This window comes from Fukomys damarensis, unplaced genomic scaffold, assembly GCF_012274545.1.
Source record: "Fukomys damarensis isolate Sample0158 unplaced genomic scaffold, DMR_v1.0_HiC HiC_scaffold_31, whole genome shotgun sequence".
Classification (NCBI taxonomy): domain Eukaryota; kingdom Metazoa; phylum Chordata; class Mammalia; order Rodentia; family Bathyergidae; genus Fukomys; species Fukomys damarensis.
This window is the reverse complement of record NW_022900943.1, coordinates 5,335,121-5,361,032: the sequence shown is the minus strand read 5'-3', so window position 1 is coordinate 5,361,032 and position 25,912 is coordinate 5,335,121. Positions and strand designations below refer to the sequence as shown.

Here is a 25,912-nt window from a genome sequence, read left to right as displayed (position 1 = left end):
TATCTTTCTGATGTGCAAGTAAGGAAGGATTTCTTTAACAAGATCTTAAACTAGCCTAAAAAGTTAATAAATATTAAGTGAAGAACATCTGATTATTAAAAAGTGCTATGAAGAACTGAAAAGATGCCGAAATCTGGAAGAAGCAATGGCTTAATATCCAAGCTACATAAAGAACTTCTGCAACTCAACACAAAATGAATAAAAAAATGGACAAATGCAGATGTTTCACAAGCGAGGCAAGGTGGATGTTGAAAATGCATGTGAAAAGAGCTCAATTACTATTTAAGGAAATGCAAATCAAGATCTCAAGTGAGATACCGCCTTATTCTCTGACAAATTCATGTGCCAGAATCACAGAGGCTCTTACACAATTGGGAAGAGTGTGGGCAGCTACTTTGGAGCGACTGAGATGATTATTCACCATCCCATGCCATCCTAGTTGCGTATTTTATGGTTCACTTTTATACCCTGGAGAAAATCCGTGCAAAGAATGTTCACGGCAAAAATTGGAATCAACTCACATGCTCATTGACTAGACAATGACTAACTGTCTTCTTCTTTTACACAGTGGAATACTGTATAGAAATTAAAGCCAGCCAAAATGTGGACTTGAAAACTAGTCCGTGTGGTTTTCAACGCTGGCTTTGTAACGTCAGGTAAGTTGCTTGGTTCTTATCTCTATTTTCTGTTATTGTTCCCTGGGAGGAAGTGGACTAAGTAGGCACAGGAAAGCTCTTAGGACAATTTCCGGCACATGGTGAGTGTGGGACATAGCTGTTATTACTGACGGAGTGGAGGCAAGGTTTGGATGGGTCTAAACACAAGATCAAGAAATGGAATTTGTCGCGCATGTTGACCCTGCAAGGGAACACGCGTACTGAAGGTAAGTGGGACGGTGAAGGCAGGAGGCTCCAAAGGCAAAGTCTCTGGAACCGAGGAAGGGCATGGCGTACCAGGACGAGGGCCGCCACTGCTTGGAGAACGCGAGGGCAGGAGGAGAGGGGAGGGGAGGCAGGGACCTGGTGGAAGGGAAGAGACGCGTGGACAGCAGGAAGTCCCCTGGGACGCACAGCTGGTCAAGGACACAGTGGCGTCCCCTAGCCACACTTTTGTGTATCTGAGAATCTTGGTGGGACTGTCTAGAAGTTTCCCTTTACCTTACAGAGTTATTTCTTGAGATTTATTGTGGGGGGGATCATTTTTGTTTTGTTTTCGCTTTTGCCGCCTTCCTAGCACTGTCCAGAAGTTTAATTATTAATTTCAGGGCTTTCCTCTTTTGTGCTTTGCAATCCCGAGATAATAGATGTGGCTTAATCTTTTATATGACCTGCAAAATCCAGGCCCACTTTTTTCATAAAGAAGACCCAAAACACCAAGGGTATGATGATGAATGAATAAACTAACCGTGATCTTATTTCTAAGCCCATGTTCTAGGACTCTTCATTCACTGAATAGTGTCTCAGAATCTCACACATCACTATGGCATTTCACAGTGTAGCTTTTTCAAGTTTATTACAACATCACAAGTATTGCTCTCTAACAACAGTGTGAAGGAGGCCTTCCTTAGGTTCCTTTTTACAGGTGGAGACAGGGCCATGATGTGGAAAAAAAGGTGTGTCCACTATGACACATTGTTTTCACCTGGTCAGCTCTGAATTTAAATTGTGAATCTGCTACCTATCAGCTGGGTAAATATTCCTAGAGTTGGATGAGGTGTGATGACCCATCCCTCACAGAGCTCTGTAAACTTTCCATGAGGCTGTGGCCCACAACAGCACGCCCTGAATGGCAGCAGTCAGTATAGTTCAGGGGTAGAGCCAGGTGGAAACTTCCCAGGCTAAGGCAGCACACGCCCGGGACAAGTTGTGGGGAGGAGTGAGGACCTCATTTGTCGGGGCTGCAGCAGATCGGACCAGGCTCCTGTTCTTAGGCTATTCTTTCCCACAGTGTCTCAGGGGATGCCGCCGTGACTTTAACATAAATCCATCACCCTATGTTATGCCAGTGGCTAGAAGTTACAACTTTTCTTTCAGTTTTGGGTCACCAGGACTAAGCTCTGATGGTGAAGCAGGAGCATTTTTTGATTCCTGATTATGATCTCATGAAAGGAATGACATTTTTCTATGTAACTCCATCATTACAGCCTTTAAGGGGGGGTGGTCCCTGAATGTGCTATGTTGTTAAGTTCTCCCACCATGGCATAATCTTAAAACTGAAATCTTAGGGCCGGGGATTTAGCTCAACAGTTCGGTGGCCTGCCTTGCAAGTGCAAGGACCTGAGTTCAATCCCCGGTACCAAAAACAAAACAAAACAAAACAAAACAAAAAAAAACTGAAATCTTTAGTTTCAAAGCTATATTGGATGATGAAATAAATACCCTGGCAGGGATGTCATAACTTCATGTCTTAACTCAAGAGTAGGTGTCAGTAAGTGTTTCTTGGGTGAATATTGAACCCTGAATGAAAATCTGGCTGAATAAACCCTTCCCGGAACCAGCATGTCCTTCACCGTGTTGCACACAAATTACAAACTATGAAGACTCTCTAGTATATGTGCTGCCAAAGTGAGCAAGCATGAAAGACTTTCTTTAATCTCCACGTGGGGCTATTTCCCTCCTTATTCTTCCCCTTACAGGTAAAAGTTGTTTTACATTATGAGGAAGCTCTTTTGAAGCAAAAAGTTTATTATTTATTTCTCATTAATTAAAGTGGCAAAATCAGAGAGGACTAGCTTTTCCTTTGAAGTAGATCAGTTCTTTCAAGTTAGATCAGGTTTCACATCAAGTAAAGGCATAGTCCCTAGAGTACCAGGGCAATACAAGTTTTCTTCAAAAACATTCAAAGGTTTGCCTGATGCATGGGAGTTTTTTGTTATTTATTTATTTATGTATTTATTTATTTATTTATTGGTAGGCAGAGGAATTTTCTGATTTGTTTTTCCTTTTAAGAGTTCCTGGTAGGATGCTGTAATGTGATTTTCATCTTCAGTCCTCCACTGAAAATGGTATTTTCCATGTTTAAATTCAGCAATAACAACAAAAATCTCTTCCCTCATCTAAGGACTTGGTATCCAGATAACAAATGGCTTCTTACATTTGACTCAACATTCCCAAAGTTTGTGTTAGGAAACCCTGAATTCCTGAGCGCTTCAGGCTTCTTACCGGGTTTCTTTTTCTTTTTGTCTCCTTGACATTCGATAGGTGAAAGGCATCAACACTACCTCTTCATTTTCCCCCAGCGCTGCGAATCCACTCTGAGGTTGCTTCACCACTGCTGTGTGGGAAGGGCCTTCTCGGCCTGGGCTTCCCAAGGGTTTGGGGGTCCAAGGCACCAGGCTCTTCTCACAGTTAGGATGTCCCTAAGATGGAATTTGCTAGCAAGTTGACAAGGGAGAAGTTCTTAAGAGTGTCCTGCCATGGTCTGAGCCTCCATACCCCTCCGGAGACCTTTGCCTCTGGAGGAGAGGCTTGGCATACACATCCACCCAGCCATTTTACCTTAGCAAAGGCTACCTATTTCCTTTCCACCTAGTTTCTTCCCTTCAGGAATGCTTATCTCTGGAGGAAGGGCTAGCTCCTTGTCTCCTGGGAGTTGCACTTCTGAGCCCCTTCAGATGGGAGCAGCTCAGTGCCCCAGGCCCCCACCTGATCCCAGAAGTGACCCGCTGTGGACTGTCCCCCTTCACTGCGGCATTATTCAGACACTCCCACCGAGCCCACAACAGCAGGACTTCGGTGCCTCAGTTTCTTTCAAATCGTGGCCATAGCCCTCCATTTTTAAATGACACTCATAACAAGAGCATTCTTCTTAAATTTTTAATGGAAAAAAAAGTTTTAAGACTTCAAGTTGCATCGATGTCGTATCTTTTATGTCATGACACAGACAAAATTATCTGCCTCCTGGTCTTCTCCACACACAGCTGATGCTCATCTCCTGGGGAGAGGCTGTGGCCCAAAGACAGTCACTGTTGCAAGAAGAATTCAACTCCAGCTCGTGGGGAACCAGCCTCAGGGTGAAGGGAGAAGGCTGCCTGGTTCTGAGCTTCCAAGGAGGCTTATGCTGAGGTCGGGATGAAGGAAAAGTCACGCGAGCCTCATATATCTCGAGCATGTCTGCAGGTCTTCCTGATCAGCAGAATTTCTCAGCACTTTGCCAGCACTACAGCAGCAAGAATTTGAAGAGAGAAACAAGTGTTGTGTGTCTGACAGACTGAGAACTAGAAACTCACTTTAACTGCTAGACTACTTGGACTTGGCCAATGCATAACTTTCTGAATTCTTCACTAAAGACCGTTTGTCTCGTGAGGGCAAAGCCGACCTCGGCAAGCACTGGCTGGAAGCTGAGATGAATCTGTACATTCTTTCGGGTTTCCAGGTGCAGTGTAATTAAGAATAAGAAGGTCTGGTTGAACCATGATGACCCTAATTATCTTTATTGAAAACACAAATGAGGAGGCAATAGAAGCCAGGGGACAAGAAAAGCCTGTTCCTAAACCAGAACTATATTTAAAGAAAAACTAAGAGCTTGGGAAATTCCATTATTGGTGTATTCGCCTGTATTTAATTTTCTCACAGGTTGAGTATCTTAAATTCCTCCGGCTCTGATCCAGAAGTTATTAAGGTGTCGTCGTGAAAGCTCTAGGAACAACTGCCCGAGTTCAAGGTCTGCACCCTCTGCTTATTGGATGTGGGATACTGGGAAAGTTACTTAAATTATCTAAGCCTCAGTCTCATTGTCTGTAAAATGAGAACAGTAAAACTACCCACAGAGCTGCTGTGAGACCGAAATAAGACAATGTGGCCACCTTGTCAGGCTTTAACATCTGCAGAGCTTAATGAATCCACGCTATTGCTGCTTTATCTAATTTGGATGTTTGCGGTGGAGAAATGAACTGAACGTCATCTTCAGCCCCAGGGGGCTCTCAGCCCTGTCCTTCCCACCAATTTAGGCACGGCGACCCTGAGGATCCTCAGTAATCATAGCCTCCCTTGCATTTCACAGTCCATATTCCCTAAGAAGGGAGATACCAATGCAATTCCTATGATGTTTACTGCTGCCCCGCACAGAGCCTGTCCACTCAGGAACACGTGAGACTTGCCCTTCCAGAGAGACCCACATCGCACTGCTCACCAGAACAGCCAATAACCACTGGCAGGGAGGTTATTAGACCCCTTGGAAAATGAAGTGTCAATAACCACACAACCTTTGTTGTTAGTGAACATAAATGGTCTCCACTTCTTAGTGTATGAGGCATAATAATGCACCCCATGTATCCCCTTCCCTAAAAACTAAGGTGCTCACCACATCGACAAAGCTTTGCTTGGCCCGGGCATGGTGGCACATGCCTGTAATCCCAGCACTCGGGAGGCTGAGGCAGGAGGATCGCTGTGAGTTCGAGACCAGCCTGGACTACATAGTGAGTTCCAGGTCAGTCTCAACTACATAGTGAGACTCTGTCTCAAAAAAACAACAAACAAACAAACAGACAGACAAAGCTTTGCTCATTATAGTCTCTCAACAGCAAACCGTAAGATGTTCCATATTTAATAATTCCACCACTTACAAGGTAGCCGCAAAGGCATGAAAATCTGCATGGGGAGCTGATTGTCTTTGCACTGCGTGGTGAGAATGGAAGGTCAAATCTTATAGAAAATATACTTTGAGAAAGGGGATCTTAGATCAGAGGCAGTGTTGCAGAATGTTCCTGTCCTGGAACATTTACACTCTGTCAGTATCACCCAGTTGAAAGTGGGGGGAATTCCAGATGATCTGAACAGGAGATGGGTGCAAAAGGGCTCGTGCAGGGATGCAAAGGTCCTCACGAACAGTGCCTTGGTGTTCAAATCTCTGGCCACATCGGTGTCTGGGATGCCATTTCCCGGGGTGGGGGCGGGGCACTCACTCATGCTTCGTTGTGGAGTCGGTCACTGAGACTCTGTGACCTTAGAAAGGTGGGGGAGAAAGGGGCGGCCAGAAATGATACCAAACACGTGTGCGAGACCACTTTCCAACGCTGTACGGAGCGCAGATTCACCTGCCGGCACCCCTTCTGTGGGGGAAGTGTGAGCCCCGGGGAGCTGTCAGCAACCAAGCCGAAACCCTCTGGCCACAGTGAGTACTTGATCCAGGCTGGACTAAGGAGATTTCGCCTGTGAGTTTTCCCTACTGGTAGAACAAGAATCTCTTTGTTTTGATTGGCTCGATAAAGGACAAAGCTTGGGACTGTGGTGGCCTTTTTTTCCTTCTACCTGCTGTCAGGCAGCCCCGGGACAAAGTCATACTCAGAGACAGAAACATAGCTGAGTGACGGCGAACGTACCGGGATTTGTTAGAGGAGCTGGATCTGACCTTGCACGTGAGAAAGGAGTTTATGCTGCTTGCACCGAAGAGTCCTAGACAAAAGGCAGAATGATGACATTTGTTTTATGAATGAGCAAATCCAGCTGTAGAGAGCAAAGTTATCTTTCCCTGGAAGTAGCAGTGATGAAATTTAAATCTGGATAATCTTGTCTCCCAAAGTTTTGCTGTTTCTATCCTGCTGCCTCCTTGGAGGTTCAGAACAAACTATGGAACTCTTTCTAGATGTCTGAATTGTCCGAGCATTGTAACTACTGTAACACAGCAAGGTGTTTGCCATAGATTTCTCATTTGGTTTAAGATAACATGCGTTTAAGAATTGCTGACAATAGCTTTGGTAAGAGGCCACTTTTTCCTGCACCAAGAGACTCCAGTGGTCCCACTGGGTTACTCGGGCAAGCAGGGAGTACAGGGACCAGCAGAGTACCTCACTCTAGATGAAGAGCGAGGGAGTGCACCTGCATTATGAACGAGATGGAGAAAGCATTATAAGGATACACCCAAGAACAACATCACATGAAGAGAAACATTCCTGCCGGCCCAGAATATAGACTACAGAGAAACAGAGGATGAATTTCAGAGAAAGTGGAGATCTCACAAAGTTCCAAATCACAGGGGCTTAACATGGAGATCGCGGTAGAAGGCTACAGCAACTACTCCAAGAACTGTACTCATAGTTATGCTGGTCACTTCATTCATTTACTCATTTCCTCCACAAATATTTAGTAGGCAACTATTATGAACATGGGGGACTCAGCAATTAAAATAAGATTCCTGCCTTCAGAGTCTTTGGAGTTGGTGGTCATGTAGAGGAGTCACTGGTGTTCTGTGAGTGAAAGCATGAGAGGGGGAGAGAGAGAGAGAGAGAGAGAGAGAGAGAAACAGAGACAAGTGAACTAGAATGCCAATATTGAGTTCACAGCTACCACCAATGCCAGTAGAGACAGTCTTTCCCTGTGGAGAGCCATCCACTTGACAAATACACCTAGAAGGGGTAGAGTCTTACGCAGTAACACCTGGATGAGGAGAAATTCTGACAACTGCTGATAGCTTGAAGGATGAGGATAAGGACAGTGGAAGAGAGGACTCTGGCATGGAAGCCAGGGAGGTGCCAGGTCAGCCACACCCGTGCTGGCTTCCTGAGGCTGCGTCTCATACTAACTGATCCGATGGAACAGGATATGCGGCTGGGGCCCCAACTGCTGGAACAGGGGCTAGAAGGAGTGAGCTGTCAAGGAGTCACTGCTCACTAACTTCACATGCAGCTGTAAGGGCTACAAGATTGGTTTATGTGTTTATTATTTTGGATAGGATCGGGTGTGTTTAGGTGGGATGGATGTAGATTTCATATTTATTACTTCATCTGCTCTTCGTAGCAGCACTGAGCAGCTTTCTGACCACTGTGCGGTATTTCTTTCAGTGTGATTTGTGGAGGGAATTGACTCACCCGGGAGTACACAGACCACCACACTGCAGGTTTGGGACCTGACCTTCACTTTTGTGTGTGAGTGTGCGAAATGTACCCTCTAGCTCTCCACGCTTGTTTCTTCTGCTCTCACTCAAGAGGCTTTGCCACTGAAGCGGCCGAGAAGATGCTAATTAACAATCAAGACTGTACAGGCACCAGTTTCTTGCTGGAGAAGAACGCTCGCCTGGAGGCCTTCACCATCAGCCGTGGAGCAGCAAAGCTGCCTGTCACTCGCTCAAGTCATTCAGTTAGTGAGCACCGCTTGGCGGGAAGCGGTTCCCCTGCGAAGACACTGGGACTCTGCTGCTGCTAAACTCAAGCCTTGCCTCTGTCGGCCTCGCCAGCCTCACTGGTCTGTCTCACTTCTCCCAGCACACGTGGGTAGCAGCATGGTCCCAGCCGCACAGACGAGGAAACGGAGGCATAGCGAGGAGAGGTAACTTGCGTGAGTCACACAGGAGCCAGAGGCATGACAGCCTCGCTTCCCCACCAGAGTTCTTCTCTAAGCAGAAAGTGGATGAAGAGAAAACTAGGGAGAGGCGAGAACATGTGCTTACCCCACGGTGGCGCTGTAAGGCCAACACCAATTTATATACGTAAAAGCAATTGGAAGATGGCTGGGTTAATCAGCATTAGCCACTGCTGTCACTCATTACTCAGAGTTCGTGTCCAGTGTGAGCTCCTCGGGGAAAGCACCGCACCCACTCTGTGGGTCAGCTCCTCTAACTACACCCTCTTGCAAAAAGTCCTGTCGCAGTTTGTCATGACACACCCATGTGAGGTTTTAGTTCATATTCTTCAATATCCCAGTGTCCCGTACTGGTAAAAACAAACAAAATCTCAACTTGATAAATCTTTCTTGAATGAGTGGATGAGTGAATGAAACATTCATTGCTGCCCTAGAGTCCTACATTCTCCTCCCCTGGTGGGAGGAGAATATTCCTCTTTGTCTCCCTTCATGCCGGCCGGGGACTCTCACGCATTTCCCACAGCTAATCTGCATGGTGTTTACAGGCGCCTTCTGAAAGCCTCCCACTTCCCCGTCCTAAACTCCGCGAGGCTGTGTCTCCAGAATGTCAGCCTCTCTTGTTATGTCTCCTTCTCAGAAGAAGCGAGAAATGCAGACAAGGGAAGTTTTCAGTTCCTCTCCTCATTGTGCCAATTGTATAATGAATCTGTGGGACTGAGTTTATTTCCAAATTTAGACCCACTCTGCTCACAATGGAAGCTTCTAAGCTCATCTCAGAGGATCTCAAACCCACTTCTGACTTTTAAAGATTACAGATTTTTCTAAGTTTTGATGAGTGGTGGAGTGGGAACAGAGAGTTCCAGAAGACATGCTGCCGAGTTTCAGTTCATCACATCCTTCCCATCCAAGTGTGGTTCTTCAGAACCCACACACGCTTTCTGCTCTTGTGAGCATACTCTTCAGAGACAAATATTTCCCTTGCCTTTCAAAGAAGCAATTCTATTCTTGGCTGCACAGTTCCTTCTAGCCCATCTTCCTGGCTTCCTTGCTGTACAGATTGTTTTAGCAGTCTTTGTGATCTTTGTCCCCTTAATCTTGGCATTTTCATTTTCACTCTTTGGAAATTAATGGTTGGCAAGAGTCAGCGTGAGTTCTGATCCTTGCTTTGCTATGTTACCTTAGCATTCTTATCTGCACAAAACTGGCAATACTTACTTCCCAGGTTAATCACATTAAAAATGAAATAATGACCACCTGACTCCCAAGCACAAGGACCCAAGTTCGATTCCCGGTACCAAAAAAAAAAAAAAAAAAAAAAAAAAAAAAAAAAAAAAAAAAAAGGAGATAATGAACATGTAACATCAGGTATCTCTTTGTTTCTAGTGAAGATCCAAAGTGAGAACAACAGGTGTTAGGAGCCCCTCACTCTAATCAGGGACCCTGGGCCACCCAGGCAGGATTTGCCTAACCTCCCTGGCCCTTGGACACACTTCCTCCTATAGGCAGCACCAGGAACACTCAGGGACAGGAGAACTGTCCCAGAGGAACCCAGGGGAGGACCCCGGAGGACCCCAGCCTTCCTTCCTCCTTTCCCTCCAGCGTGGAGACTCAGAGTCACTGGGGGAAAAGGGGAAGGTACAGGCAGACAACGTGGAAGCGTGATTACCAAGCACAAGAGACTGTGCCCCTCTTCCCCCTCCACTGCCCAGACCGTGCAAGTTAGATCTACGCTGGCCAGGGGCCGAAGTTTGGGACTGGATGAGAAATTGAAGCTTTGATATTAGAGCAGATTGACAATTCCAATGGCAGTCCACCAACTCTCGCTTAGCCAATACCTTTGGTCCCGATCTACTCTAGGACCAGTTAGATTTCAGAACGCAGAACCTCTTCCATTTTTAGGTTTTTAGAAAGGGCATCCTATTGTGCATGAGTGCAGGGAAGCACCCATGAGCCGATACTTCTATTGTACTACGTACAATGTACTGTTACCCACCCAAGGCAGGGTGCACAGAGGGGCTACAGGTAGCCATACATCGGGCTGTGCTACCTAATGACTGTAGCAAACTTCAAATACATTTTGACTTCTCAGGGTCTGCGTAATTCAGGCTTGCAGGTAACTCTTTAAATGAAAGAGTTTCCCAAACAGGAATGTTCACTGTGCACGAAAGAGACCTGAGAAGATCAAGAATCTGCCCCAAATCTCTCCCAGGGCAGGAAACCTGACAGAGTGTTTCCCCATTCATTTTCAGGAAACAACACAAAAACTTTTCTCCTCAAACCCCACTGAATTGAATTCTGCTCATTCCAGAAATCAGTTACCTTTACAAGTGTGTATTGTGTCACCCTTGCATTTTTACTGTAGACAACTGGTGAATGCTCACTCTGTGTCCTCTGCCACCAGATCCTCCATGTCTTCATCAACACTGTACCTGCCAACTAGCTCAGAAGGGGTCAAGATCTTTTCCCAGAGGGAAGCCGGAGCTGCAGCTCTGCACTTTACTGGGGCGCCTGCTTAGGGCCTTAGGGCACAGGTAGAACCAGCAGCCACCAGAGAGCACAGCCCTGAGCACAGCGCTCCACTGGCCCCCAGGTCAGCCTCTGAGACAGGCCTGACGGCAGCTCCAGGCAGATGGACTGACAGACAGCACAGCCCCATGCACCCCACCCTCTCTGCAGTGTCCCTTGCCCCTGAGAATGTGGACTCTACACTTGTCCCCAAGAAAGATCAGCCGGACCTGGAATTCTGCTCCCTCTTCAAAGCCCCCTTACCAACCCCCAGGACGCTGTGGAGAGGGTGGAGCTGGGAGACAAACAGGAAGCAGTGAGCATGCTTTGGAGCTGGACCAGCTACAGCTTTCTCATGGGTACACTGCTGGGGACTCACTGGGGAGTGAAGGGCTGGGATTCTTCCAGGGCTTGGCCCCAAAGTTGCACCAGGAAGACTACCTGAGAAAGAAACCACAGGGGAAGTTACAAGGGTCTCACAACCAACAAGTTGTGACTTCTCTAGAGAGTAAATCATGAGTTCTAAGCCACACAACTAGAAGCCTGAATTATCTAGAGAAATGCTCTTCAAACATTGCTACCAGGCAAAGAGGCGAAATATAAATAGTCAGATATGAAAAAAAGAAATTGTAGAACCATGCCAGGCAAAACATAAACATTGTTATTTTTCTGGATACAGTCAGATTTTTAGTATCTATCAAGCAACAAAGTTGAAATGTGATTTTTTTGTTTGTATTCAAAGTAATTTCCACGTTCATATCTTTGTACCAGTAATATTTTATTTTATTTTAGCATTTTTGAAGAGACTCCCAAACTATGTACACTGCATGTTACAAACTCTGAATATACCCAAATTCTCACCTTTTTTTTTTTTAAATTGCCTTTGACATAGTCTTGGGAGTCTCTTTTGATCATTTTCTGTGCTGGCTGGGGAGGAGGAATTGCCCATGGGGGTGGGATTAGGGAGTGGTGCAGTGGAGTCTTCCACTCAACTTCTCAACTTCTGAAATGTACAGAGCTGCCTCCTATAAGACCACCTACCAGACAGCAACCGTGTTCGTCCTCAGAACCACTGAAGTCGTGGAACCATTTCCCAGAACTCGGCCCTGCAGAGAGGAAACCCTCGTCTCTGGAAGATGAAGGGACAGACTACTGTAGGAGGTTTCCTGCTCATGTCTCCTAACTCATTGTGGAGAAGAGATGAATAGGCTAAGAATCCAGAAATGGTAATGATGAAGCTTTCATAGGGGTAATGACGTGAAACACTGCAGGGAGTAACGTTGAGAGACACTGTGAAGGTAAACAGGTATGGGAAGATGCCAGAAGCACGTGTTTATTTAAAACTTGAATGCATAGATATGACAGTTAAGCTCGCTGTCACCTTGATGGGCCTGGGAAGTTACCTATGGCAGCCGTGAAGCCCACTTCGGGGTGTTTCCCATGGGGTCAGGGAGGAGTGGTCCCGGGGGCTGAATCTGGCCCCCAGCCCCTTCCTCTCCGGCACCATTACTAATCTGCTGATGAACTCAACCACACACCCACCGTCAAGTCACTTCCCAGAGCCCCACCTTGGAGCACGTGAGACTTTTGGAGGCATCTAGATAGAAAAATAACAATTAGACTTATTCTAAATAGCCTCACTCTTAACTTTTCTTCATTTCCCCTCTTTACCCTTCCCTGAAATCAAGAGGTTAAAAAATGTTTTTAACTGATTATTTTTTCTAAAACTTAGGAGAGATGGTGGTAGATACTTGACTAAAAGAGGAGAAATGAAGTATATTCTGGAAAGACAGGTTTTGGGGTAGTTGTTAACAGGAGAAAATGTATACAGGTTAGTTAGACTTTTTGAGAAGAAAGGTTGGAGTGCTGAAACTCATTCTTTAATTGGATGACGGAAGAAAGGAACCATTAATCTAGGATGCTTTACCTCAACAGATCAAAAATTTCAGGGCAGAGGCCTGCAAGGGACATGATATCCGAGGCTGTCAGCCCCTGTCACAGGGGCTGCCCATGTAAGATTGAACAGCTGACTGTTGTTTTTTTTTTGTTCTGCTTTTCCTTTTTGACACAGGGTAAGCATATGCATCCAGGCCATTTGGTAAATGTACACGTTTATCTAGAAAAGCAGTGATCAGCCCTCATGTGAGGCAGGAGGCGACTGCAGAGCATGGATGAGATTATTTGCTAGGAGTCCCTTGAGGATGAAAGGTGGGGTGTGGCAAAGCAGCTTCGGGGAGTAGCTGTGACCAGATCCCAGGACACATGAGCCCAACAATTCTCAGGGCCCCATACATGGAGTTTTGTGGGTCCCTGTGATGCATGGAAGGAATAAAAGGACACAGATACCATGAAGAGCTCACTACCTCTTAGCCCACCCTGTGTCCACCAGGATGTACTTTTATATTACTTTGTTTTTTCTTTTATCTTTTACTTGTCCCAAACTCAATCTGCAGAGTGAGCTTACTTTTTAGTTCTCCCTTGCTTTACACTTTTAACTTTTCCTACCTCAAATAAATGCGAAACTTTGCCACCATTCTTGCTTGTTTCGTTCAATTCTTTGTTTGAGATGAAACCTGGAAACCACCCTAGAAGGAGACTGTCTGGTAACACCCTTCATTTCTCCTCAAAAATGACCACTCCTTGCCCATAAATTTTGCACTGGGAAATCATATCATATTCTATCACCTCATCTTTCCGGAAATTGCTGTTAGGTCTAAGGGTGGGGACCTAATCAAAGCAACCTAGTACAACCCTTCCCACCAATTTAAAACTTATAATTGTCACTGTCAGTTTTTCTCACGTGGTAAGAACTGTGTAGCACAAACCCAGGAGCCACTGGGTCTCAAGTCCCACCCTGTGGAAGAGGCCAATCTGTAGTCAATGGGAATGAAGCAAATGCTCAGGAGCCGGCGCATGAACCACCCACATCCCAGGTGGTGTTGGCATCCAGGGCCAACAAGGCTGGCCCACGTGCTTCTCATCGCTACACTTTGGTTCTTCTACATTTCCTTGGATCCCATGAGCCAAAACGTCCCCCCTTGCCTGTGCTAGATCAAGCTAGGCCTGGGTCACTTATTACCAATGAAGTTGTTTAACATGCTGCTTAATTAAAATATTTGACTAATTAAGAATTGAAACTGCTTTACTTTAATCCTTTTCACAAATTAAAACTTCATAGTTTGATTTCCTACCTCCGAAAGTGAAATGTACTGAATGTAATTATTTACTTGGACTCAATATTCAGCACACCAGTTATTGATACCAGTAAGAATGAAGGTGTAAAAAGCACAGCCATTTTGATCCCAGGAAAGAGAAGGGTTGTTTATAATAAGCATGTGAAATGAGTTGTCTGGAACTGCACTGTCTCAGTCAGTAAGCATTTCTTCAGAGGCTGCTCAATGTCCAACAGTGATCTTGGTGCTGGGAGGGTACACCAGTAAGACAGACCCAAACCCCTACACTTACAGAGCTTTACAGGTCAAGCTTTATAGAGCTTCTATCCTAGTCTACTTCTACTACAGAGTAGATCGGACACTTAGTGGATAGAGTGTCAGTTAGCTATGTGCTAATCAGTTTGGAATTTCAGGCATCTTTGTCATGGAACAGCCACACGTTTGTTACAGTGAACAATTATCTCCCTCCACCTATCTTTCCCCACCCAACATAATATGGCAAAGATTCGTTCCTTAAGTCCTATCAGTGTAGAACATGCTTAAACAATTTCCTGCTCCTGCTAAACAAAGCTCCATGTCATCCAAAATTTAATGTTAAAAAACTAAGATCTCCCATTTTCCTTTTCCTCCAGTACTTCCTAATGCATATTTTTATCATTATCACAGTGCTGCTAGCATAGGCCAGTAAAATTCTACTTAGCAAATTTCAAATATAACCTGCATATGTAGGGAATAAATAGTAGTCTTGCCTGCTTCCACCCCAGCTATTTCCATGCCCAGGGTATCGGTTGGGTTGGGAATAGTCAGCCTGCTCACCACTCAGGCACCAGGCAAAATGTAGCTGGTGAGAAAAGAGTCAGAAGACAGAGAGAGCTGGGGAACCCAGTCTTTGGTGAAGAGGCTCTTCCTAATTAAAACTAGCAGGTGTAGGAGGTTTTCAAAGCCTTGTTGAGGAAGCAACTTTTCATGTGGAGTTCACAAAGACTTACAGTATTTTAAATCTGAGATGTGATTTAAAAGGCTTTGCGTTATCTCCAATTAGCAATAAAAGAAAGTAATAGTACAGACTGACTTGGGCTGGAACCAAAATAAGGATGAATAGAAAAACCAGAAAGAAGGCGTCCAACAGTGCACTAGAATTCCACTGACACTGGAACAGACCATTTTCTTTGACACTCTTGACTAAAGTGTGTGTGCATGTGTGTGTGTGTGTGTGTGTGTGTAATAAATGTTTTACTTTAAGCCAGTCATGGAGAAGAAATTGGTTACTACTATCAGAGCCACACGTGTAGAATCGTAGATTTTTTGCATATAACATGTATCATAACTGCATGGGAAACTGTAGGTTTCATTCTGTATAGCACAGTCACCTAATTTCTCTCTTGTCTTTATACCAGTTTTAAAGTTTTTCCCCCTTAAAAAGATAAATGCATTTTCACTGTTTTCTTATTGGGCAAAATTGAGGAATTCAGAAAAGTACCACATTAAAAAAATAATAATAATAGAAGCAAAAACCAAGCCAAACCAAAACAAAACTCAGTAACACTCTCATTGCTGGGCCACAATACCCAACATCCACAATTTGAAGGCGCAGAAGTTTATTTTGGCTCACCGTTATACTCCACGGCTCGCTGGCTGGCTCCAGGGTAAGAGCAGAAAGGCAGAGGGACTCAGGGGAGGGAAGAAGTCTACGTCACAGCGGCCAAGAGGGCCATAAATGCTTCCGGGTCACAGCCAGGGCCCTCCTCTTCCTGCCAGGCACCACCTCTGAACAGTAACTCAGCTGTGAGCCCCATGATTCTGTCACTTTCCAAGAGCCCTGCCTCTGAGTGCATGAGTGCATGAGCCCTCTGGGGCAACATTGTCGATCTGACCCATAACAAAAACCCAAACATCACATTTTAGGAAACCAGCGTCTTTACCTCATTGTGCAGAAAGAATCTTTATTACGTATTTGACATGGGTACTTTCAGTCTTTGTATGTCCTTTTGTTTCTTCTTAGTGAACATACTGCAATATAACATTACAACCTTTTCACTTAATGGTAGTATATCATGGAAATGTCACCCGATATTATTTCAGATGTTTCCAGCTTTAACAACACCGCTTCAGTTCCTTGTAAATAAATTTCTGTCCCACTTTCAGGCTGATCTCTTTAATTAATTATGAGGTTACCAATTTTGGGGCTCTGGGTGTATAGCTCAGGTGTAGGGCACTTGTGTACCATGCACAAAGGCCTGAGGTGCATCCCCAGAATCACACACACACACACACACACACACACAAATGTTTTGATACAACTTATCAATTTTCCCTCCAAACGGTTTCTGTCGTATCTAACAATTTATACTCTCAGTAATGCAGTGCATGTCGTACTTCTTTCTCCTAATGCTAGGAATCATTAATTTTTAAAACAATTTTAAATGAGAAAAAAATCATTCTTTGCTCAAATTTGCATTTCTCTAAATGTTAGTAAATGCATTCCTATATATTTGTGGTCCTTTTATATTTCCATTTTGTGTATACTTATTGCTCTTTTAAATATTTTTGTATCTTTTGAGAATTTTAAAACTAATTACCTTGTACAGGACTTTTTATCATCTTTTTATTACCAGGCAATTCTTTCCATTTCCTTTTAAAAATTATGCCTACATATACATATATGTGTGTGTATTTGGTATTTTTATATAGTCAAATTTATTGATTTTTCTCCATAATAATTGAATGTTTACCATGTACCAATTTCATTGTATTTTATTAACATTATTTCTTTGTGAATTCTTTAAGTACTAGGGTTAGTTCTACTTTTATACATGAGAAACTGACGCTGAGAAAGGCTTATAGACTTGCCCAAAACAACAAAGCCAATAAGAGGCACAAGTGAGATTCGAACCCCACAGTAGTACTTCAGAAGTTGGCACTGTTTGAGTGCATTCTGAATGTGTTCAGGTTCTTTGTCTCTGCTTCTGAGCCTAGTGTTCCATTAGTTGATCTCTCAGATTTCTTACTCCAAATCCATGCTGCTTGAATCATCACTAATTTATAAGGAATTTCAATAGGCGAGAGTATCCATTTTTTCTTGGGTTTCTTGACTATTTTATCACATGAACTGTACAATCATTTTGTTAAATTAGAAAACAAAACTGGCTCTTGCATTCAAAATATTTAAAAATTAATTTGGGGGCACTTATGTTTGTATAAAATTAAACTGTTTTATCTAAGACTAGAGAATAAATCTCTCTATATTCAAATCTTTCCAGAGTTTCTCAGAAAAATTTGTATTTTTCTTTCCATAAAGCATGTATGATACTTAAGGTCAGTTTGTTCCTAATTATTTTATAGGTATATTATTTTCACTATGGAATTTCTTCTTATGATGTTTTCTAACTCAGCATTTACCAACATGTCCTCTGTGGAATACAAATTCCAAGAAATTATCTGGAAAGGGTTCTGTGGCCTACAAATTTGAGGTAATACTTCATAAACTCTGCGTACACGTGGCCATGAAACTTCCAGGGGAGGTCACAGTAGGAAAGGTTGCCAAAGTTTATTTCATGCAGAAATTTAATTTTGAGGAGCATTTTTTAATTTCAGACAGACTACCATTTTAGAGACCACAACCTGAAAAGTTCTGCTCTACATTTGCACCACTAAAAATATTTGTGTATTTCTTTGAGGCAGATATTTATAATCGTGTTAACGAAGCGCCTTCCTATTTCTAGACATATTGTTGTCAGGAAGCAACTATCTGAGATCTTCCTCTTCCGGACAATGAATGCAATAGATTCAATAATAGAAGCCAACCTTAAACTAACTCAATATGCCTACAAAAATACTCAATTTGATCCATTGATTTTTTTTACACTCTTAATATTATAATAAAGGGTTGCATTTCTTAACATTTTACTGAGCTTTTTACCACTATATTTACAACTTAAATTGGAGTAAATTTTCTCCTTTTTTTCCTCTCCCGTTTTTCTTACCTTCCACATTCCTCCTCCCTCTTTTGCCACTGCTTTCTTTCTTCAACCTTTCAGTCTCTCGTCTCCCTCTAGCCTTCCTTGGGTTGTAAAGCTGGAGCTGTGCTATCTTTCTAAGATGACTGGATTGCCCTCGGTGCCTTTCTGGGATCCAGACATTGCAATTCTTTGAAACTGTGTAAGAATTTTCCCATAGTCAAGAGTTGTTAAACTTAAAAATGAAAGACAACTTTAAATTAACTTTTTAAAGGATTTACATGACAATATGGCTGACTGGGTTTGGTATTTCTACATTCCATTCTTGGTACCTTAGATGTCCCTTACAAAGTATCTGTTCCACCCAGATTTGCAAGTGTGCCCAACCAAAGCCTCAGTGTTCTTTTATTGTGAGAATCACCCCCTCCTTCCAAATGCTTTTTATGCATTCATGGCTGTTTCTCTCTAAAGATCTGACTCTTTACTTTGCATTTCTTCTCACTTACTAATTTATATATATTTTTAAGATTTTTTTTTCACTTTCCTTGAGTTTGTTTTGTGCTTTAACCAGACTGTCTTTAAAAACTTAATTCCCTTATTGCCATTTGTAAAAAAATAGAAATTAATAGCAAATGAGAAGTATAGTTTTTTCTTTGCTTATGGTTTTGTCCAAATCCCTTAAGTTTTGATACTGAATATAGCGCACAAGTGAAAAGTGCAAATTCTGCATTCAGATTACTTGTTTTAAGTCAAGCTCTATCACTAGCTACGTGACTTTGAGCAAGATCTGTGACCTCTCTGTGCCTTAGTTTGTTTAAGCACCAAAGGAAGATAATAAAATCCACTTAAGGGAGTTTAAGAGGATTCAGTAAAATAATTATGCATAGTTATTTTACAGATATATGTAATAATATATGCAAAGTCACATGGACATGTAGTAAGTATAGAATAAATGCCTATTATATTACTTTTTAATTTTCTAAACTAATTTATTTTGAACCCTACTTACCTCAATTATTAAGAGTTTTACTTCTTTTCATTAATTGCTACTTTTACTGCACGGCATCTAGAGAATTTGGTTTATAAATTTTGTGGCAATGCAGCTTTTAAGGCAAATGGATGAAAGAGGAAGGTAACTGCATTCGCTGTGCACTGCTAGACACAGAATCGTTTTCAGAGCTCTCACCAGGCAATGTGGGAATCTGATATGTGTGGCTTTCTTACCCAGTCCCTCAATTTCTGCATTAGGATGCTATACGAAAAGTTTCTGTAATGTATTTTGTCTTCGGAACACACACACACACACACATACACCCACACACACCCCAGCTTCCTAAGCTTCTACACCTGCTTGGCTCTTTTCCAAAAGGTAGCTTGCTGAAAACAAGAGAAAGACATTATGGAATAATTTAGGTACTAAACAAATATTCTGCAAGCTCAAAGATTAGTTTTTGTAAGAGGAAATAGTTTTATCAAAAAGTTTTTAAATAACTGAACAAAGAAGATGTCTCAAAGAAGTGACCTATAACATCAAAATCCGCAATCAAAGTACCCCGGGAGGCTGAGGCAGGAGGGTGACAAGTTTGAGCCTAGCTTTGGTTATGTAATGAGATCCTGACTCAAAATGAAAACCAAAAAGGGCTGGGGATGTTGCTCAGTACAAAGGTCCAATCCCACTAGTGCAATTAAAAATAATAATAATAATATCTCTCCCTTGATGCTAATTCCACCATGCATTTCTGGGGGAAAACCTGAACAACGGGTCTGGGCAGAGCCCTTGCTTAGCATCCACGAAGCCTTGGTTCAATACTCCACACCACATTTTAAAAAAGAAAAAACCTGAAGAGGTGAAAGATATGGGTCAATATTTAGCACCATTCCATTTAAGGGATGGCTGAGTCACTCTAATCTGACGTGTGCTGAAAAGTCTTTCTCAGCTATTCCTTACAGGCCTCCTGGATTCTTTTCCTTAAGACAGGTAGCTCTCAAAACTGGCTGCTTACCTGAGGAACTTTAAAAACTAAATCGGTATGTAGGCCTCACCAAGGCCACGTGAATGAGAAACTTGGATCTGGGGGGATGGAGCCCCCAAAATGATCCCCAGATGACCAATGTGTAGCCATGGTCGGGAACCAGCGGCCCAGCGTTACGTCCTCCACCACACCCAACAGGAACGCCGAGTGTGAGCCACTGCCCCTCCTCGGCTGGCAGCTGTGTGTCCCCTTCCAGCTCAGTAGAGAACAGAAGGCTGGCAGAGCAGCCCTAGGGAGCGAGGCTCCAGTGGGAGAGAGAAGCCTGGAGACTGAGGCTGGCAGGGGACGCTGGCCACTGACTGCGGGGCAGGAAGGACCAGGCACAGGGCAGGCAAAGAGCACTGCTGAGCCAGGGGCAGGAGGGAAAGACCAGGGAAGGAGAATGAAACTGTGCCCTACCTAACAGGATGCTGTGCTAAAACATTTCGCTTCCCTGCACACTCGGACACACAGCTGTTTCTGGGTGTGATGGCTAGGAACTGACTGTCGGAGGCCCAGGCTCCCTGGTCCCCCTGCTTTCCAAACTTTAAGGGAGCCAGGAACACTCCAGGGCTTAGGGGAGAAGGTGGATTGGGACTCAGCAGGCCTGAGACTCTTTACTGCCAACGAGCTTCCAGAGGGGACCAAACCTCTGGTCCCCGGAACACACCCTGAGAAATAAGTTCTTGTGCTGCACTGCCTGTGTCTCATCCAGGCCAGGACAGAGCCCGAATCCTGTCAGGATTCTTCAGGCAGCCACACTCGCCTGGACAGCCCATGCGGAACTGGCAGCGGTTGCTCAGCTGGCCTTGTGCCAGGGGAGCAGGCTGGGCCGCTCATCCGTGGGAGGGAGAAGCCGAAGCCATTGGGAACACCTGCTTGGAGCCTCAGAAAGCCGGGTCTGACTTTAGCCCCTCAGCAGCCGAGCTGCGTGGAGAGGGGATTTATAGAAAACCTGCCTGCAGCCACACTCAGACACCAGCCCAGCGCACAGCCAAAGGCCAGCTCCACGTTTGCCAAATGAGTGGACCTGGGAAACTGCAAGGAAAATGGCTAACCACCAGGAGGTGGGGTGGGAGCATGTTGTTATTATTTTCTTAAACCAGCACAACATTTGGGATCTACTGTGGTGGGTTTCAGGTCTGCCCAGTGTGTGGGCTTTCCCCTTCCTTTGGTCGTATTTCAGATTTAAGACCTTAATTCTGTTATCTTCTTTCCTTGATCACAGAAAACAAAGGCATTGACTGATAACTTCTTACTCCATGAGGAGAAGAAATTGTAGTCTCTGTTATCTCAAGAACAGGCTTGACTCTTTCTGAAAAAATTAATCACCCTATCTTTTACACAATTAAGCTCCTTGGGCATTGCATGGGAAATTATCTGTTCCACACTTGAATCAAGCAAAGGCAAATCTATATTCGTAGCCCTTAATCTCTTGTAGTTTTCTTCCAATTAGATGCAATCTTTTTCCAATACTCTAATTAATACTTCCACATTAACTATTAGGCCTTGTAAGAGAAAAATCATCTGTGATGCAGTCATATCAAGCTAAACAGGATTTTCAAGCTCTTGCCCTTAATCTTTCTTTCAATTTTCTGCCATTTAGAAACAATTTTTTCCCAGCACTCTAATGAATGCAAATGATATTCGTGATTAGTTAGTATTATGCTAATCTGAGCCTGGAATTTACCTAAATCTGCATGGTGTTGTCTGAGCACCAGATTGCTTTGGGTTTCTGAGGAAAATTACATTAGCCTGCCAGATGCACAAAACATGATAGAGTAGAAATCTGAGCAAATAATCAAGATTACATTAGTTTTGTTTCTTAATGAACAACTGTTGGCATTAGGGATTACAGACAAATTACGGGTTTCCTCTCTGAGCTCAGGCAGCGAAGCAGCTGTTGCGGGGGTCCCCTTTTCCTGACTACCCCTAAATAGATTGGGAGCTGCTGGGGCAGGGGAAAACATCTAAAATTTCACATAATTTAATTTGTTCCATTACGAAGTAATCATCACTCCGAGGCCCAGAGCTAACCTCCACATCCCCCCCCACCTCTCTCTGGAATGTGTGTGAGCGAGCGAGCGAGCACCGCGGGCAGCTCCGTGTGTTTTTCTTTTCTCCCAACTTGGAGAGATGAAGCTGTCTGGCCTCTCCGAGGTGGGCCTGCTTTGTGCGCCCTTGGGCACCTTCCAGAAGGTGCCTGCCGAGCTCCTGCGAAGTGGGTGACGCAGATGAACGCTGCTGATGAGCACGCGACGCGCGACGTCTGTGTGCAGCCTGGGAGGCGGAGTAAACCAGACCCTGGCAGAAACCGTGGCCACCTGAGCTTAGGCCGGCCCTGGGTTACTTGATCTGTGTCTGCGAAGTCTGTCTATAATGAAACCCTTGTCCTGCAGTGGATGTGTTGAGCTGGTGGTACTGCAGTGGGTGTGTAGGTAGGTAGGGACAATTTAACAGCCTGGCCCTACTCTTGAACATTTCCCCCTGACAGCAGTCAGCAAAACAGCAGGGCTTTAGCGCTGTGGATTTTCTGGCTCAATTTGTGTGCCTTTACTTACAACACAGCACTTTCCAGGTCTGAAGCCACACTCTGGGCCGCTACTGGGCCTTTGCACAGGTCAGGTTCTCTGCAGGAATCAGTCCTCTCTTCACTTGTATTCACTCCTGGAAACTGCACTGTCTTCAGGATGAACTACCTGTAGGCACTGGTACTGTGCAGTTCCAAAATAGGCCACCTCTCACCAACAAAGGCCTTGTCGCCCTGCCTGCCACCCTTGACATTAGCTCCACAGATGGGAGCTGAGTCTGTTTTGTTCATGTAGCACTTGTTGAAAATGCACTGACAAAATGAATCCGTGTTCAGAAGAAGATGAAAGTTGGGTCTATACACCCTTGCAAACATGATCCACACCTAAGATTTCAGCAACAAGGTCACCACACACGCTTTTTGTGTAAGGATGCCTCAATCCCTTGCTCTATGGGGTGTGGCAAGATAGGATGAAGGAGAGGTGCAGCTCGGACACAGGCATCTATCTCCTGACTTACTCCGCCGGCCGAACCAGGCCACCTTGAAAACTGAGCTGCTTTTCCGGCCTCCCGTGACCAGGGCTGTGAGCACCTCTCCAGATGAACAAGCCTGGTTGTGGGAGTCTCAGCGACCAAGCCCAGCCATCTTCAGCCAAGCAGCCCAGCTTCCTCAGCTGTCGCGGCTCTCACCATGTCCAGCGGTGAGATGGGATGGACTGGTGGCACATAAGGAAGAGAACAGACACGAGACAAGGGTACAAAGATGGTGTCTGTTAGCCACCCTGCAGTACTCACCCCCAACCCAGCCCTTTTGTCCTGCAGTTTCTGGACTTAGAAGAAAACCAAGGGGAAGGAAGCCTGAGAGAAAGGGAAAACAAGCCACAGAGAAGCATAACTGCTCCCTCTTTTCTTTGCCAATAACTGGAAAATGAAAAGGGAAGAAGGAAGAGCCCTTTCACCACTCTGGCAGCTCTCTCTAGGAGACCTAGGCCATATTTCCAGTTCTCTAGTCCCCTCTGGACTGGGGCAGTGGAGTCCATGAAGCGTCGGGAGAGGGTCTTTCATTGCCTGCTGAGAACAAAGCTATCAGAAAGATCTGCAAGGCAAGGTGCTGTCTCCTGCTCTGGATGCTTAGAAACGTTGTTGCCCCTGGTGCACTATGGGTGAAATTGTCTTTGACCGGTCCTTTGGGAAGCACTGTACGTGACATAAAATTTCTATTGAATGTTGTGTCTCAAGCGTTGTAGCACAACTTGTGAGTGAATCAAGATCTCAATCTAGTGAAACAGCGCCTTCATTAAAAAAAAAAAAGGAAAAGTGAAAACCCATTAAAAGAGCATCTCAAGTACTAAGAATAAAGATAGTTTGTGAATATTTTTAGCCCTACATATGTGTATGTGTGTGCCAGGTAAAGATGAATGAAAGAAGCCACATGTTAGAATGAGCTTGTATAGCTCAACTCTCTGTAAATGTTGTGTGTTGGGGTGGGTGTCTCTGTGAAAGGCAGAAGATTTATTTATGAATGGTGTGTCCTGAACTCAGTTATAGGCCAAGAAACTGGAACCTACAACAAGTGTAATTTCATCCAGCATGTCTCAATGGCTCCTTGTACACTGGCGCTGGGACTGGGAGAAGCTGGAGATAGAGAAACTGGAAATGGAAGGCTAAGCAAGGTAAGATTTCCGATCTCCACAAGTTTACCATTGAGTTTACTCCATGAGTAGTAAATAAAATAAAAAGGACAGGAGCCCAGAACCTGGAAGAAATCATTCCGTTGGAACAAATGACAAATGAAGTCTTGGTAGAACTCACTTGAGCTAGTTGTTCACTGACCTCTAAACCCACTGATTTGGTACCAAAAATCATCTCCCTGGAATGTAGTATCTGTCAGGGAGAGGGGTGTGACTTATGATTTTTTAACCTTATTTTTTGTCTTCCCCTAATTGTATGACTTATTTATTGTAAGGCATTTTATTGCAAAGCACTGTGATTGTACTTTATTTGCAGTTAGTATGAACACAAGGGCCAGCCACATGCCAGATAAAGTGCATTTATGTGTAGAACTCATTTAACCCTTACCACATCTCATAAGTAAGATGCAGATCTTACTTCTATCTGCATATTACAGTTAAGAAAACAAGCCACAGAGTGCTTAAGTCATTTCCCCAAGTTTACGTAGCTGGCTGGTAGCATATTTGGGATCTGAGCCCAGGTACTCTGGCCTTAGAAGCCCAGGTCCTCAATCACGTTGCTATTCTGCCTCTCGACAATATGTGAGGCACTCTCCAAAATATATTATTATACTCTGAACTCTCTCCCATTTTAATTTTAGCTTCCCCTCTGTTCTCTACTTAATAAACATCATAAAATGCAGGATGGTGAGAATATGAAGTTTGTATTCTAAAACAAATATTTACAATTTTTAACTTTCCTCTGTTCACACACAGATACATGAAGTACAGTAGCTATTGCCTTACATGGTGCCTAAGATTTTCTTCTACTAAAAGCTTTGGGGGTGCTGGGACACCGTTCTATCCATCTGCTTTGATTTTTGCCAAAAGGCCAGTTCTTCATGTTTCCAGGGGGCCAATAAACAGTTTTCCCTAAAACTCTTCTGCCTCATTCTACCGCCTCATTTACAAAGTAAGAGTCTGTCCCTAATAGGTGTCACTTTCCCAGGGAAGATAAGAATTGGACAAGGATTCTGAACAGGGACTCTGCTTCCTGCCTGTCCTTCTGGGGCTGATGGCTCTCTGTACCTTAGCAAAGCATCACAGTGGAATGTTCTACAGGGGAGCCATGGTCCTCAAAATGATCACTCTCTTCTACTGAATGCGAGAGGTGGGGAGTTCCCACCAGGAGAGACTTCTGACGCAAAAATCTGAGCCATCTTTAGGCAAATACTGAATTTGTCTTACAGAGAACTCTCACTTTCACCTCGTATGTCTCAAGCATTGTAGCACAACTCGTGAGTGAATCAAGATCTCAATCTAGTGAAACAGCACCTTCATTAAAAAAAAAAAAAGGAAAAGTGAAAACCCATTAAAAGGGCATCTCAAGTACTAAGAATAAAGATAGTGTGTGAATATTTTTAGCCCCACATATGTGTATGTGTGTGCCAGGTAAAGATGAATGAAAGAAGCCACATTTCATTTGTTTCTTACACTGATTCCAAAAAGTAGGCAGGACTCAGAGACCCAGGGGATTGCTTATGTGTACAGATCAGTTTTGCAGCACCCATCTGTTTCTTTGGGTTCTCAGGGTGCTCACTGCTTGCCCCCACTGCTTTAAGACAAGAAAAGGAAGCAAAACAAGACCAGCAATGATGCCTTGTTAACAGAGGCCAATGAGCTTCCCGAGTTGACAGGGACAAGAGCAGGACAAAGGAGAATTCAGAGGTCTCCCACCCTTTCAAAGTCCTTGAAAGTAGATTCAAGAAAGAC

General features: G+C 44.1%; 1 long non-coding RNA gene across 2 annotated transcripts; it reads right to left on the bottom strand.

The window, feature by feature from the left end:
* Positions 1 to 3,865: 3,865 nt before the first annotated feature.
* LOC104866766 lies at positions 3,866 to 15,648 on the bottom strand. 2 transcript variants are annotated; one of them, XR_781539.2, is made up of 4 exons: positions 15,585 to 15,648; positions 11,179 to 11,240; positions 6,320 to 6,392; positions 3,866 to 4,158 (listed from the first exon to the last, which is right to left on the bottom strand). It is a non-coding gene; the product is annotated as an uncharacterized LOC104866766 (long non-coding RNA). The 2 variants fall into 2 exon arrangements; XR_781540.2 differs by lacking the exon at positions 3,866 to 4,158 and adding an exon at positions 5,756 to 5,942.
* Positions 15,649 to 25,912: the final 10,264 nt, after the last annotated feature.